At 37.1% G+C, this 10,112-nt stretch overlaps 1 pseudogene; it reads right to left on the bottom strand.

The window, feature by feature from the left end:
- Positions 1-252: 252 nt before the first annotated feature.
- LOC104847486 overlaps positions 253-10,112 on the bottom strand; it is a 43,114-nt pseudogene continuing 33,254 nt past the window's right edge.

The raw sequence follows: 10,112 nt of genomic DNA, 5'->3' as shown, positions 1-10,112 counted from the left end.
TGGGCATGGGACTCCTCAGGCACTTCTGGGGACTGAGGGGTGCCAGTAGCTCTTTACCGCATATGCAGGCTCCTGGAAGCCCCCCTCACCCAGCACAGAGCAGCTCCTTGAGACTCAGGATGCAGAGAACAGAGTTTGATAAATGCCCCTTTTACTCCCAGACTGGAGCCTCCTCTAGGGATTCCCTGGCTCCACAGAGGCCAACGGCCTCCTGGCCAAGGCTCCTAGCCCAGCTCTGCCTGGTCCCTCTGCCTAGCGCAGGCCATAGTCCCTGCCCTGCAGCTCTTCTGCTCCAGGTCTTGCACTAGCTCCTGCGCAAAGCTCATCTCACAGGCCACCTGCTTGGCCAGCACCTCCTAGCTGTCCTCCAGGCAGCTGAAGCAGTGACTGGTCCTTGGTTTCCTCCTGTGCCTGCAGCTGCAGTGCCTCTGTCTTGGTCTTGTGCAGCTCCTGACACAGCCGCCTCAGGTCCTGGTTGATGCCTTCATGCTCCTCGGTGTACCAGGCCTCCTCTTAGATGGCAGCAGCTCCTCCATGTCCTGGTGGCACACCCGCTGTCTGCGCTCCAGCTCTCGCAGGCCCTCTTCGGGCACCACCACCTCCTCCAGCACGTGAGAAGCACTGGAAGCTGGGGTCGCTGTCGTTGGGCGGCACGCTGGAGTGACTTGATGGTGTACTCCTTCAGCTGCGTCCACTCTGGCTTCCTCCCACTGCCCTCTCTGTGCATGTTCTGCCACCATATGGTCTTGATCCAGAAACGTTCCAAGCTCTGGGAGATGGCCATTCTCCTCTTGGGGTCCTTGACCATCAGGCAGTGGATGAAGTCCTTGGCCAGCTCGCTGGTAATGCCGAAGTACTCCTCATGGAAGCCATAGTTCACAGCCGAGATGTCGGTCAGTGTTTCCTGCTTGGTCTCACCCAGGAACGGGGACACCCCGCTGAGAAGGACGTAGGTGATGACAACCGACGCTCCACAGGTCTGCCTTCAGGCCCAGCAGATCAAGGTTGACGGTCTCGGGAGAAACTCAGGGGTGCCGAAGATGTTCTTGAATTCGTTGCCAGTCTCAATCTCGTGATCAATGCGAAGTCAATATGAGCCTGATTCCTGCGGGCTGGACACATTCTTGTCCAGAAGCTTGATGTTCTATTCATGAGGTCAAAGTGGGCAGTGTGCTTGGAGTGCAGGTAGTGGACTCAGTCCAGGATCTGCTTGAGGAAGTGCATGGCTCATGCTAGGTCAGTGACTCCTTCTTGGCCAGAAAGTCGAAGAACTCACTGCCCAAGACCAGCTCGAGGATGAGCACTACGTCCGTCTTGTTCTCGAAGACGTCCCGCAGCGTGATGATGTTGGGGTCCTGGATCTCCCGCAGGATGCTCACTGAGAGGGCTGGATCTCCTCCTTCTCACCCCGCACTGTCTATACAATGGGTCCCTTCTTGATGAACTTGGCTGCGTATCCCTTGCCTGTGCCCTTCTTGGGGCTGCCAAGCTCTCCATCTCATAATGATCTTCTGTGTCCTCCTGTCAGAAGGTGGATATGGCGGCCACCTGCGTAACCACCAGCAGCTTCTAAAAAGCTGTGCATAGTAACTGAAGCTCTTAGTGGCTACGAGTCTCTAGCACGTCTGGCCACTGCTTCTCCTCCTGTCTGGGACGCCTTGTCACGCCTCTGTTGGTTGATTTCTTAATGGTAGCCATTCTTTCTGGAATGAGATGGAATGTCACTATTATTTTAGTACGTATTTCTCAAATGGCCACCGATAATGAAAATTTTTTCGTGTACATACTGGCTATTTGTATTTTGTCATGTGAGAAGTGTCCCCGATCCTCATTTATAATTGGGCCTTTATATTTGGGAGGGGTGTCCAGTTTTCTGAGTTCTTTGTATGTTATATACTTTTTTTTTTAAATGTTGGTAGTCAAAGTACTTTATACATTTTGGTTTGGGGTTTTTAAAATAGTTTTTATTAGTATAATCAGACCACTGTGCAATGAAAATAGAAATTGACAATGCAAGAATTCACAGGAAAGATAAAAGCTCCTAGAAAATTAACCACAAACTCTTAAACAGTGAATGGGTCACAGAAGAAACCAAAGTAGAAATTAAGAAATTTCTGTAATATAACAACAGTGACTTTTCAACTCTGGGGCACTACGAAAGCAATTCTAAGAGGAAAGTTCATTGCAATCAATGTTCACATTAGAAAAACAGAGGAAATTCACATAAATGACCTGTAGAGGAATCTTTAGATCCTTGAGAAATAACAATAATCCAGGCCCAAGCCAAAATTAAGGAAGGCAATTATAAAGATGAGAGTAGAAATTAATTGAGTTAGGACTAAAAAAGTACAAAAAAGAAATGAATCAAAGAGCTGGTTCTTTGAAAGAATAAATAATCTAGATATTATTTCTTTGTCTAAGGAGTAGCTGGCAAATATTTTTCCTCACTGTGTTGGTGGTGTCTTTTGCTGTGCAGAAGCTTTTTAATTTGATGTGATCCCATTTGTTGATTCTTGGTATCTTTTCTTGTGAAACTAAGGTTCTCTTCAGAAACTCTGCCTACATCTAAATCCTCAAGTGTTCTACCTTATTTTTCCTTCCAGCAAATTAAATGTTTTGTTCTAATGTTTAGATCTTTGATCTGCTTTGATTTTAGTTTAGTGCATGGTGAGAGATATAGGCATGGGTTTTGGAATACAGAAAGCCTGTTTACCCAGTACCATTTGTTAAAGATGTTTGCTCTTTTTCTTCCAGTGAAAGTATTTGACCCCTTTGTCAAAGATAATGTAGCTGAGCACACCTGAAGTTTATTTTGCATTTTCTGTTCTATCCCCTTGATATACATATCTACTTTTCTCCAATATCATGCTGTTTTTTTAAAAAATTACTGTAGCTTTGTAATATAACTTGAAGACTGGGATGGTGATGCCCTCTGCTTTGCCCTTGTTGTCCAGAATTGCTTTTATTCTTCTAGGTCTCATCTGCTTCCAGATGAATTTTTCAGGATTGCTTACTCTGGTTCCATAAGAAATGGTATTGTTATTTTGGTTGCGATTGCTTAAATTTGTAAAGCAGTTTTGGAAGTATTGTATAACCATTTTGACTTTATTGGTTCTGCTTGTCTAGGAACAACAGTTTGCTTTACATTTTCTAATATCTTCTTTCAACCCTTTTTATTAAGAGTACTATAATTTCTGTGGTAGAATTTTTTTTTCACAATCTTGGCTAGATTAATTCCTAAGTATTTCATTTTTCTTGATGTTATTGTGAAAGGTATCGTATCCCTAGTTTCCCTCTTGGTGTTTTATTATTATTGTTATTATTATTATTATTATTATTTTTAGTGTAGAGGGACACTATTGATTTTTGAGTATTGACTTTATATCCTGCTTCACTATTGAATTTGGTTATTATCTGTAGGAGTCTTGGTGTAGTTTTTGGTGTTCTTTTGTAGAGGATCATGTCACTTACAAATAGTGATATTTATCTTCTTCCTTTAATACCCATATCCATTTTATTGTGTTATCTTATCTAATTGTTCTAGCTAATGTTTTGAAACCATATTGAACAGAAGTGGTGATAGAGGGTGTCTTTATTTTGTTCTTGATTTTAGAAAGAAAATTTCAGCTTCTCTCTGTTTGATGTGATGTTAGCCATTGGTTTGTCACAGATGATTTTATTAGGTTGATATAAAGACCTTCTATTTCTATTTTCTTCAGGGTTTCAGTATATGTGCTGCTGAAGTGAACACATGTCTTCAGAGTTTTAATCATGAATGGATGTTCAGTTTTATCAGATGCTTTCAAAAATTTGCTAATTTTAAAAAATAAGGTGGAAAACTAATAATTATTGCATTAATTTAGAAAATAATTTGGTAAAATTGAGATTTTGATTAAATATTTTTGAATATATAAAAGAACATGGTACTTGTTTCCATTTTATTTTATATTTTTTATAATGTATATTAATTGTCTTCACAAAGAGTGCCTTTTGGTACATTTTTCCTGTAATACATTATAATTCATATTACCTTCATAAATAGTAATTTATCTATTCTAATACTAAATAATGAAATTGATGGTAAATAAATACTGCTCATTTTTATATAGTGATATTAAAATAAGCAATCACAATGAGCTGCCTAATCAACTCTAGTATTGAGATAACAGAAATTTGATTGCTTTTTACAACTATAGTTTCTGTTTTATTTTCTTTAAATTTCAGATTAATTGCTCTGGATAGATTTGTAAAATTTGCTGGGATATTATCATTCCTGTACCTGCTCTCTTTGTGTAAGGGTAGAATTAGAATGCTAATTTTTTAATTTTTATAATAACATAATTAAACATATTTTCATTCTTATTTCAAAATTTCTTACATTTTTAATAGACCATGTTAGCCAAAACTAATTGTTTGAGCATTCTTGTTGCTCCAGGAAAATCTGGACCTAACAGTGTAAATCAGTGGATTCATGAAGTAAAAAATATTATCTTAACTAAAATATTCATCTTTTTTCTACTATTCTTTCCTAAAGTTATAATAAACATTTTCAGGATTCTCGACATTACACTGTGATATCTCTGTAGATTTAAATAAGGCAACTTTTGAAGAAAAAGGACACTTCTACCTTCTTTTTTCTTTGCTTTGGCAAAGAGTAATTACTGTGTTAGCTTTACATCACTATAACAAATATTTGAGGTAAATCAAAGCTTATTTTGGAAGTTTCTGTCCATGGATAGTTAGTTAGCCCAGTTGCCATTGTTTCTGTGGCAGGGAGCTAATGAGAGTAAGAATAAAAAGCAGAAGAAGCTGCTAACATCATGGTGCCTGGAAAACAAAGAGTGAGACAGGAAGGGTCTAGAGACTCTATATCCCCTTCAGAGCATACCAAAGGTACCTAATTTTCTTAAGGGTTCATCACCTCTCGAAGCCAAACCAGAAGCCAAGCTTTTAATATATGGGTCTTTCGGGACACTGTGGATGCTAACTACAACAGTTAATTTATAAAGCTTATGTGTAATTTTTAAATTATGACCACAATATTTATATTAATTTGTGATATGGTAATTATAGTAATTTTATAAAGTAAGAAAATACACATTTTAACTCTTTTAATTCATAAATGATAAATATTGATAAATAAAGCCTGCAGAAATACAAACTGTTCAATAAACTTGAAGTGCAGCATACCTGAGACCAAGTTATTTGGGAACAAGTATTCTGAAAAATTATCCATTTTGATTACAGTTTAGTATTTATTTACACAAAAGTATACTTAGCTCATTTAACTTTGAAAACAATTTCCTCTTCTTTTATTTTTATTTTTCTGTTTCGTACTTTTTATTCATACTAAATTATATTTTTAAAATGTACCCTATTATATGTTTCATAAAATAATCATATTTTAGTTTTGCTTCTCTCATTTTTTCAGGTATAACTTATTAATAAGTGTATTTTCTTTTTAAAATATTGTTTTGGTTAGCTTTAATACTGTTAATCTAATTTCAGAACCACTGACAAAATCAGTCATCTTTCATTTCTATTTATTTTTTTGGTATTGGGGATCAAACTCGGGTCCTTGTGCTTGCAAGGCAGGCAGCAGAACCACCAAGCTAAAACCCTGGCCCCATCTTTCATTTCTTTAAAACAGAAATTAATTTCACATGATAAATTATGTGATTCTGAACTTTCATACTACATCATTACAAGTACTTAAATGCATTGTAATAACAGAAAACTTCCCAGAGGGGAAGAATTTGACATACAGATAAGTGAGACATAACTTATGAGAGACTCCAACTAGCCATGATCACAAAAAATCTACACCTAGGCATATAATAATGAAGATCCCAGAAACTCAACAGAAGAACAAAATACTACAAGCAGTTAAAGAAAAGAAACAAATCACATGCAAACGAAATACCAATAGAATCACAACAGACTTTTCAACATAAACTCTATCAAGAAGAGCCTGGAGTAAATTATTTCAAACCCTAAAAGAAAACGCCCTATAACCTAGGTGAATGTATACTTCAAAACTATCTTTCAAAATGTTTGGGGAAATAAGATACTTCCATGACAAACACTTGAGAAACATCAGGAATATCAAACAACTCTAACTAAACAATATCCTACTAAGACAGTGAAGGTCACAACACCATGAGGTCCAACAGAGCAAATCAATTAGGCAATTCAATAAACTAAAGGGAGAGGGGAAAAAAATAAAACAGAGCCAACAAAAGGACAATAACATGACAATGATAAATCAATGCATATCAGTTATAAACATCAATGTTAATGGCTTCAATTCACCATACAAAACATATCAACTGGCAGAATGGATTAAGATGCAAAACCCTACAATATGCTCTATACAAGAATCACACCTAGTTCTAAAAGAAATATATAGACTGAAAGTAAAAGGGTAGAGAACAGTTGTCCATGGGACAGGAGCCTAAAAAAGCGGGGTAACTATCTTATTCCCAAAGTAAATTTCAAACCAAAACTAAGAGAGACAAAGAAGGTTACCACATCCTTGTAAAGAGAACAATCCAAGAGGAAGAGATGACAATCATAAATATATATGCACCAAATACTAGTGTACCCAACTATATAAAAAAGTACTAATGGACACGAAAAATCAAATAAGAATACAATACAGGGCCAGGGATTTAGCTCAGTGTTTCTGTCATCTGCCTCGCAAAATTCTGAGTTTGACCCCTGAAACAAAAAAAAGAAAAAAAAAAGAAATAAAGAATTAATACAGTACTAGTGGGACACCTCAGTATCCCACTGTCACAAATAGAAAAATCAACTAGACCAAAAATAAAAAACGAAATACTTGAACTCAAACACTTGAACAAATGCACTTAACAGATGTTTACAGAGTGTTCTATCCCACAAAATCAGAATTTATATTATTCTTGGCCGCATACAGGTTGTTCTCCAAAACAGACCACACAATAGCTCATAGAACATGTTTAAGTAAGTGCAAAAGAGAAGTTATCCCCTGTATATTGTCAGATGACATGCAATGAAAATGGAGTTCAAGAGCAAAATAAATTACAAGAATTTCATAAACATATGGAAATTGAACAACACATTTCTGGGATATTGTTTAGAATTGTATTCAAGTGCTGGTTTAGTACTCATGAAGTTTCTCAGCTGTTCTTTGTCATGAAAATAACTAATTTCTCCAACAATTTTGCAAGCTAATATTGCAGTATACATCAGCCTAGGTTGAAGGTTGTTTTCTTTTAGGGTTTGAAATAACCTACTTCAGGCTCTCCTTGAATTGAGGGTTTGTAGTGAAAAGTCTGTTGTGATTCTGATGGGCTTTCCTTTGTATGTGATTTGTTTCTTTTCTCTAACTGCTTGTATTTGTTCTTTTGTTTTGTTTCTGGGATCTTGATTATTATATGTCTAGGTGTAGATTTTTTTTTAAATTGTGGCTAGTTGGAGTGCTATATGCCTCACTTTTCTGTATATCAAATTCTTTTTCTCTGTTTGCAAGTTTTCTGTCATTAATCCTGTGAACAGTATTTTTTTATTTCATTTGAACTTTCTCATATTTTTTTTTGTGCAGTCATATCAGTCTTATGTTATTCTTCTTTGCATCATCTAAGAGTTTTTGGATTGATTTCTAAAGGTCTCTTATAATTTATATGAGATATCTCCTTTCATGGTCACTGTCCATCACCCTGACTTCTATATCTGACATTCTCATTCTTTATGGCTGAGTAATATTCTATTTTATAGAAAAAAACATATCTTCTTTATCCAGTTTCCAACTGATTGGCAAATGGGCTGTTTCCAAGTTTTAGCTATTGCAAACTGTGCCGCTATAAACATAGGTGCACATTATCACTATGGTATGATTCTTTTAATTTTTTTGGAAAGATACCCAGCAGAGGGATGGCTGGGTCAAATGGAACCTCTAGTCCCAGCTCTTTGAGGTATCTCCATATTGATTTCCATAGTGGTTGCACCAGTCTGCACTCCCACCACAATGAAGATGGGTTCCTTTTTCCCCACAACCCTACCAACATTTGTTATTGTCTGATTTCTTGATAGCAACCATTCTTTTTGGGGTGAGGTGGAATCTCGTTGTTGTTTTCATCTGCATCTCTCAAATGACCAGTGGTGTTGAACATTTTTTCATGTATTTATTTGCTGCTTTTACTTCTTTGTCTGAGAAAAGTCTGTTCATTTCAGATGCCCATTTTTGAATTGGGTTTTTTAATATTGGGGGGTGATTTTTTTTGAGTTCTTTATGTATTCTAGATAATAGTCCTTTGAAACTTTCTTAGAAGCACCTGAGAACTCATTAAGAATTGCAAGTGCTTCAATGGAACCACATAATGATATGCTAGTTTCATGTATATAAGATCAAATATGCCATTAGTTTTGTGCTGGTGATTTCTTCTTTTTACTGTTGAAAATGGATATTTTAATCTCCTGGATATCTGTTTGCATCTTTTTTATGGATTCCATTTTTTTCCTATGATGAGATTCCATCATGTTTCTCAGCTCCTCTATTTTTTGTGTCTGCTCTAGCATTATTAATAATGTCTTGCACTGTGGACACAATCTCTCTTATTATCTGAAAAATTATTTTGAATTTCATTATTTCCAGGTCCTCTTTTATTCCCAATTCAGGGAGTCCAGGTGACTGAGTATCAGATTGTTTCATCTCATTGTCTCATAGTTTTCTTGGGTAATCTGGAAGTCTGCTTTTGAGACTTATTTACATGTCTTATTTCAACAGGGGTAGCCTGCTATGCCTTTGTTGAGGTGACTTTTTGCTCACCCACTTGGCTTCAATTCTCACCAAGCCTCAGGGAGGCCTCTCTGCTGTGCACCATTGTGCCAATTCCTGGGTTCATAATGGTAGCCTTCTGGATCCCTGAGCTGACCTATTGTCTGGACGGGGTTCTAGCTTGGGCCTGAACACACTTGGAATGGTATCTGGGCGTACCTCTGGCGAAGGCCTGCCCACTTCTTTAGCTGTTGTTTGTGAGGGACTTTGACTGGGGACTGTACACACCCAAGTCATTGGTTTCTGTGGGGCTTCTTGCTGGAGTTTGTGTGCAGTTACAAACGGTATCTGGGTGGGCCTCTGGCTGTCACTTCAGTGCCTGCACGGCTCTTCTTCAGGCTGCCTTTGGCTGGGGCCTGCTGGTGTCTGGGTGGGGCCCTGGGACCTGCTCACATCCAGGCCACTCTGGTCCACACACTAATGTTTCTCTGTGAAAAGAGTATAAAAATGTGACAAATTCTTGGAGAAATGTGTTATAAAGAGTTATATTTTTTATTAAGAAGGATTCAATTTATTGTTACTTGAAATTGGGAAAAGTTTTTATTTTGGAATATTTCTACAGCAACCATTTTCTTCACGTATTAAACTTTGAATTTTGCTTCTCCTTACGTGTGTTGATGTCATGTTATTTACCTTGAATTTATGAACTCGTTCTCTTTGATTGATAGCCTTTGGAATTATTTGAGTGCCATTTTCCTCATGGAGTAGAATTCTCAACTGTCCTTTTCTTTTTTCCAATCCTGGGTTGCCAAAGACTCTTAAGAAGTAAAAAATGTATGAGAATCAGAGAGGTCTAAATGAGTGATAACATGCTATCTAATCATTATTTTCATAGACTGGGAAATGCCAAGAGGATAATAATTTTGAAGCAAAGCCTTCAGCTGGCTAACCTTCTTTCTTTTGTAACTCTAGTTGATACTGTGATTTGTGAACCATTCCAGATAACATAATGAAGTGAAGACTGAGATTTGAAAAATGGGGCTGTTTATTTATTATATATTTTTAAATTTCATTTTTCTTGGTTAGTCTTGAAGTTGAACTTGCTTGCTAATATTAAATGAAATGAGATGAGCACAATTCTGTACAATTTTGAAATCCAAAGTTTTTTTGTTTTGTTTTGTTTTGTTTTGTTTTTTTTACTGGATAAGAACTCGGAACCTTGCACTTGTGAGGCAGGTGCAATGACACTGAGCTAAATCCCCAGCCCAAGGCAAATTTATTTTGATTGGCTTTATTTTTTCTATAGAATTTTAAAGAAGCATAATTGTTGAGAAGAGGTATGTGGTGCTGTATT

This window comes from Fukomys damarensis, unplaced genomic scaffold, assembly GCF_012274545.1.
Source record: "Fukomys damarensis isolate Sample0158 unplaced genomic scaffold, DMR_v1.0_HiC HiC_scaffold_24, whole genome shotgun sequence".
Lineage (NCBI taxonomy): Eukaryota > Metazoa > Chordata > Mammalia > Rodentia > Bathyergidae > Fukomys > Fukomys damarensis.
The sequence above is the reverse complement of the archived record's forward strand: the minus strand, read 5'-3'. Positions and strand labels throughout refer to the sequence as shown.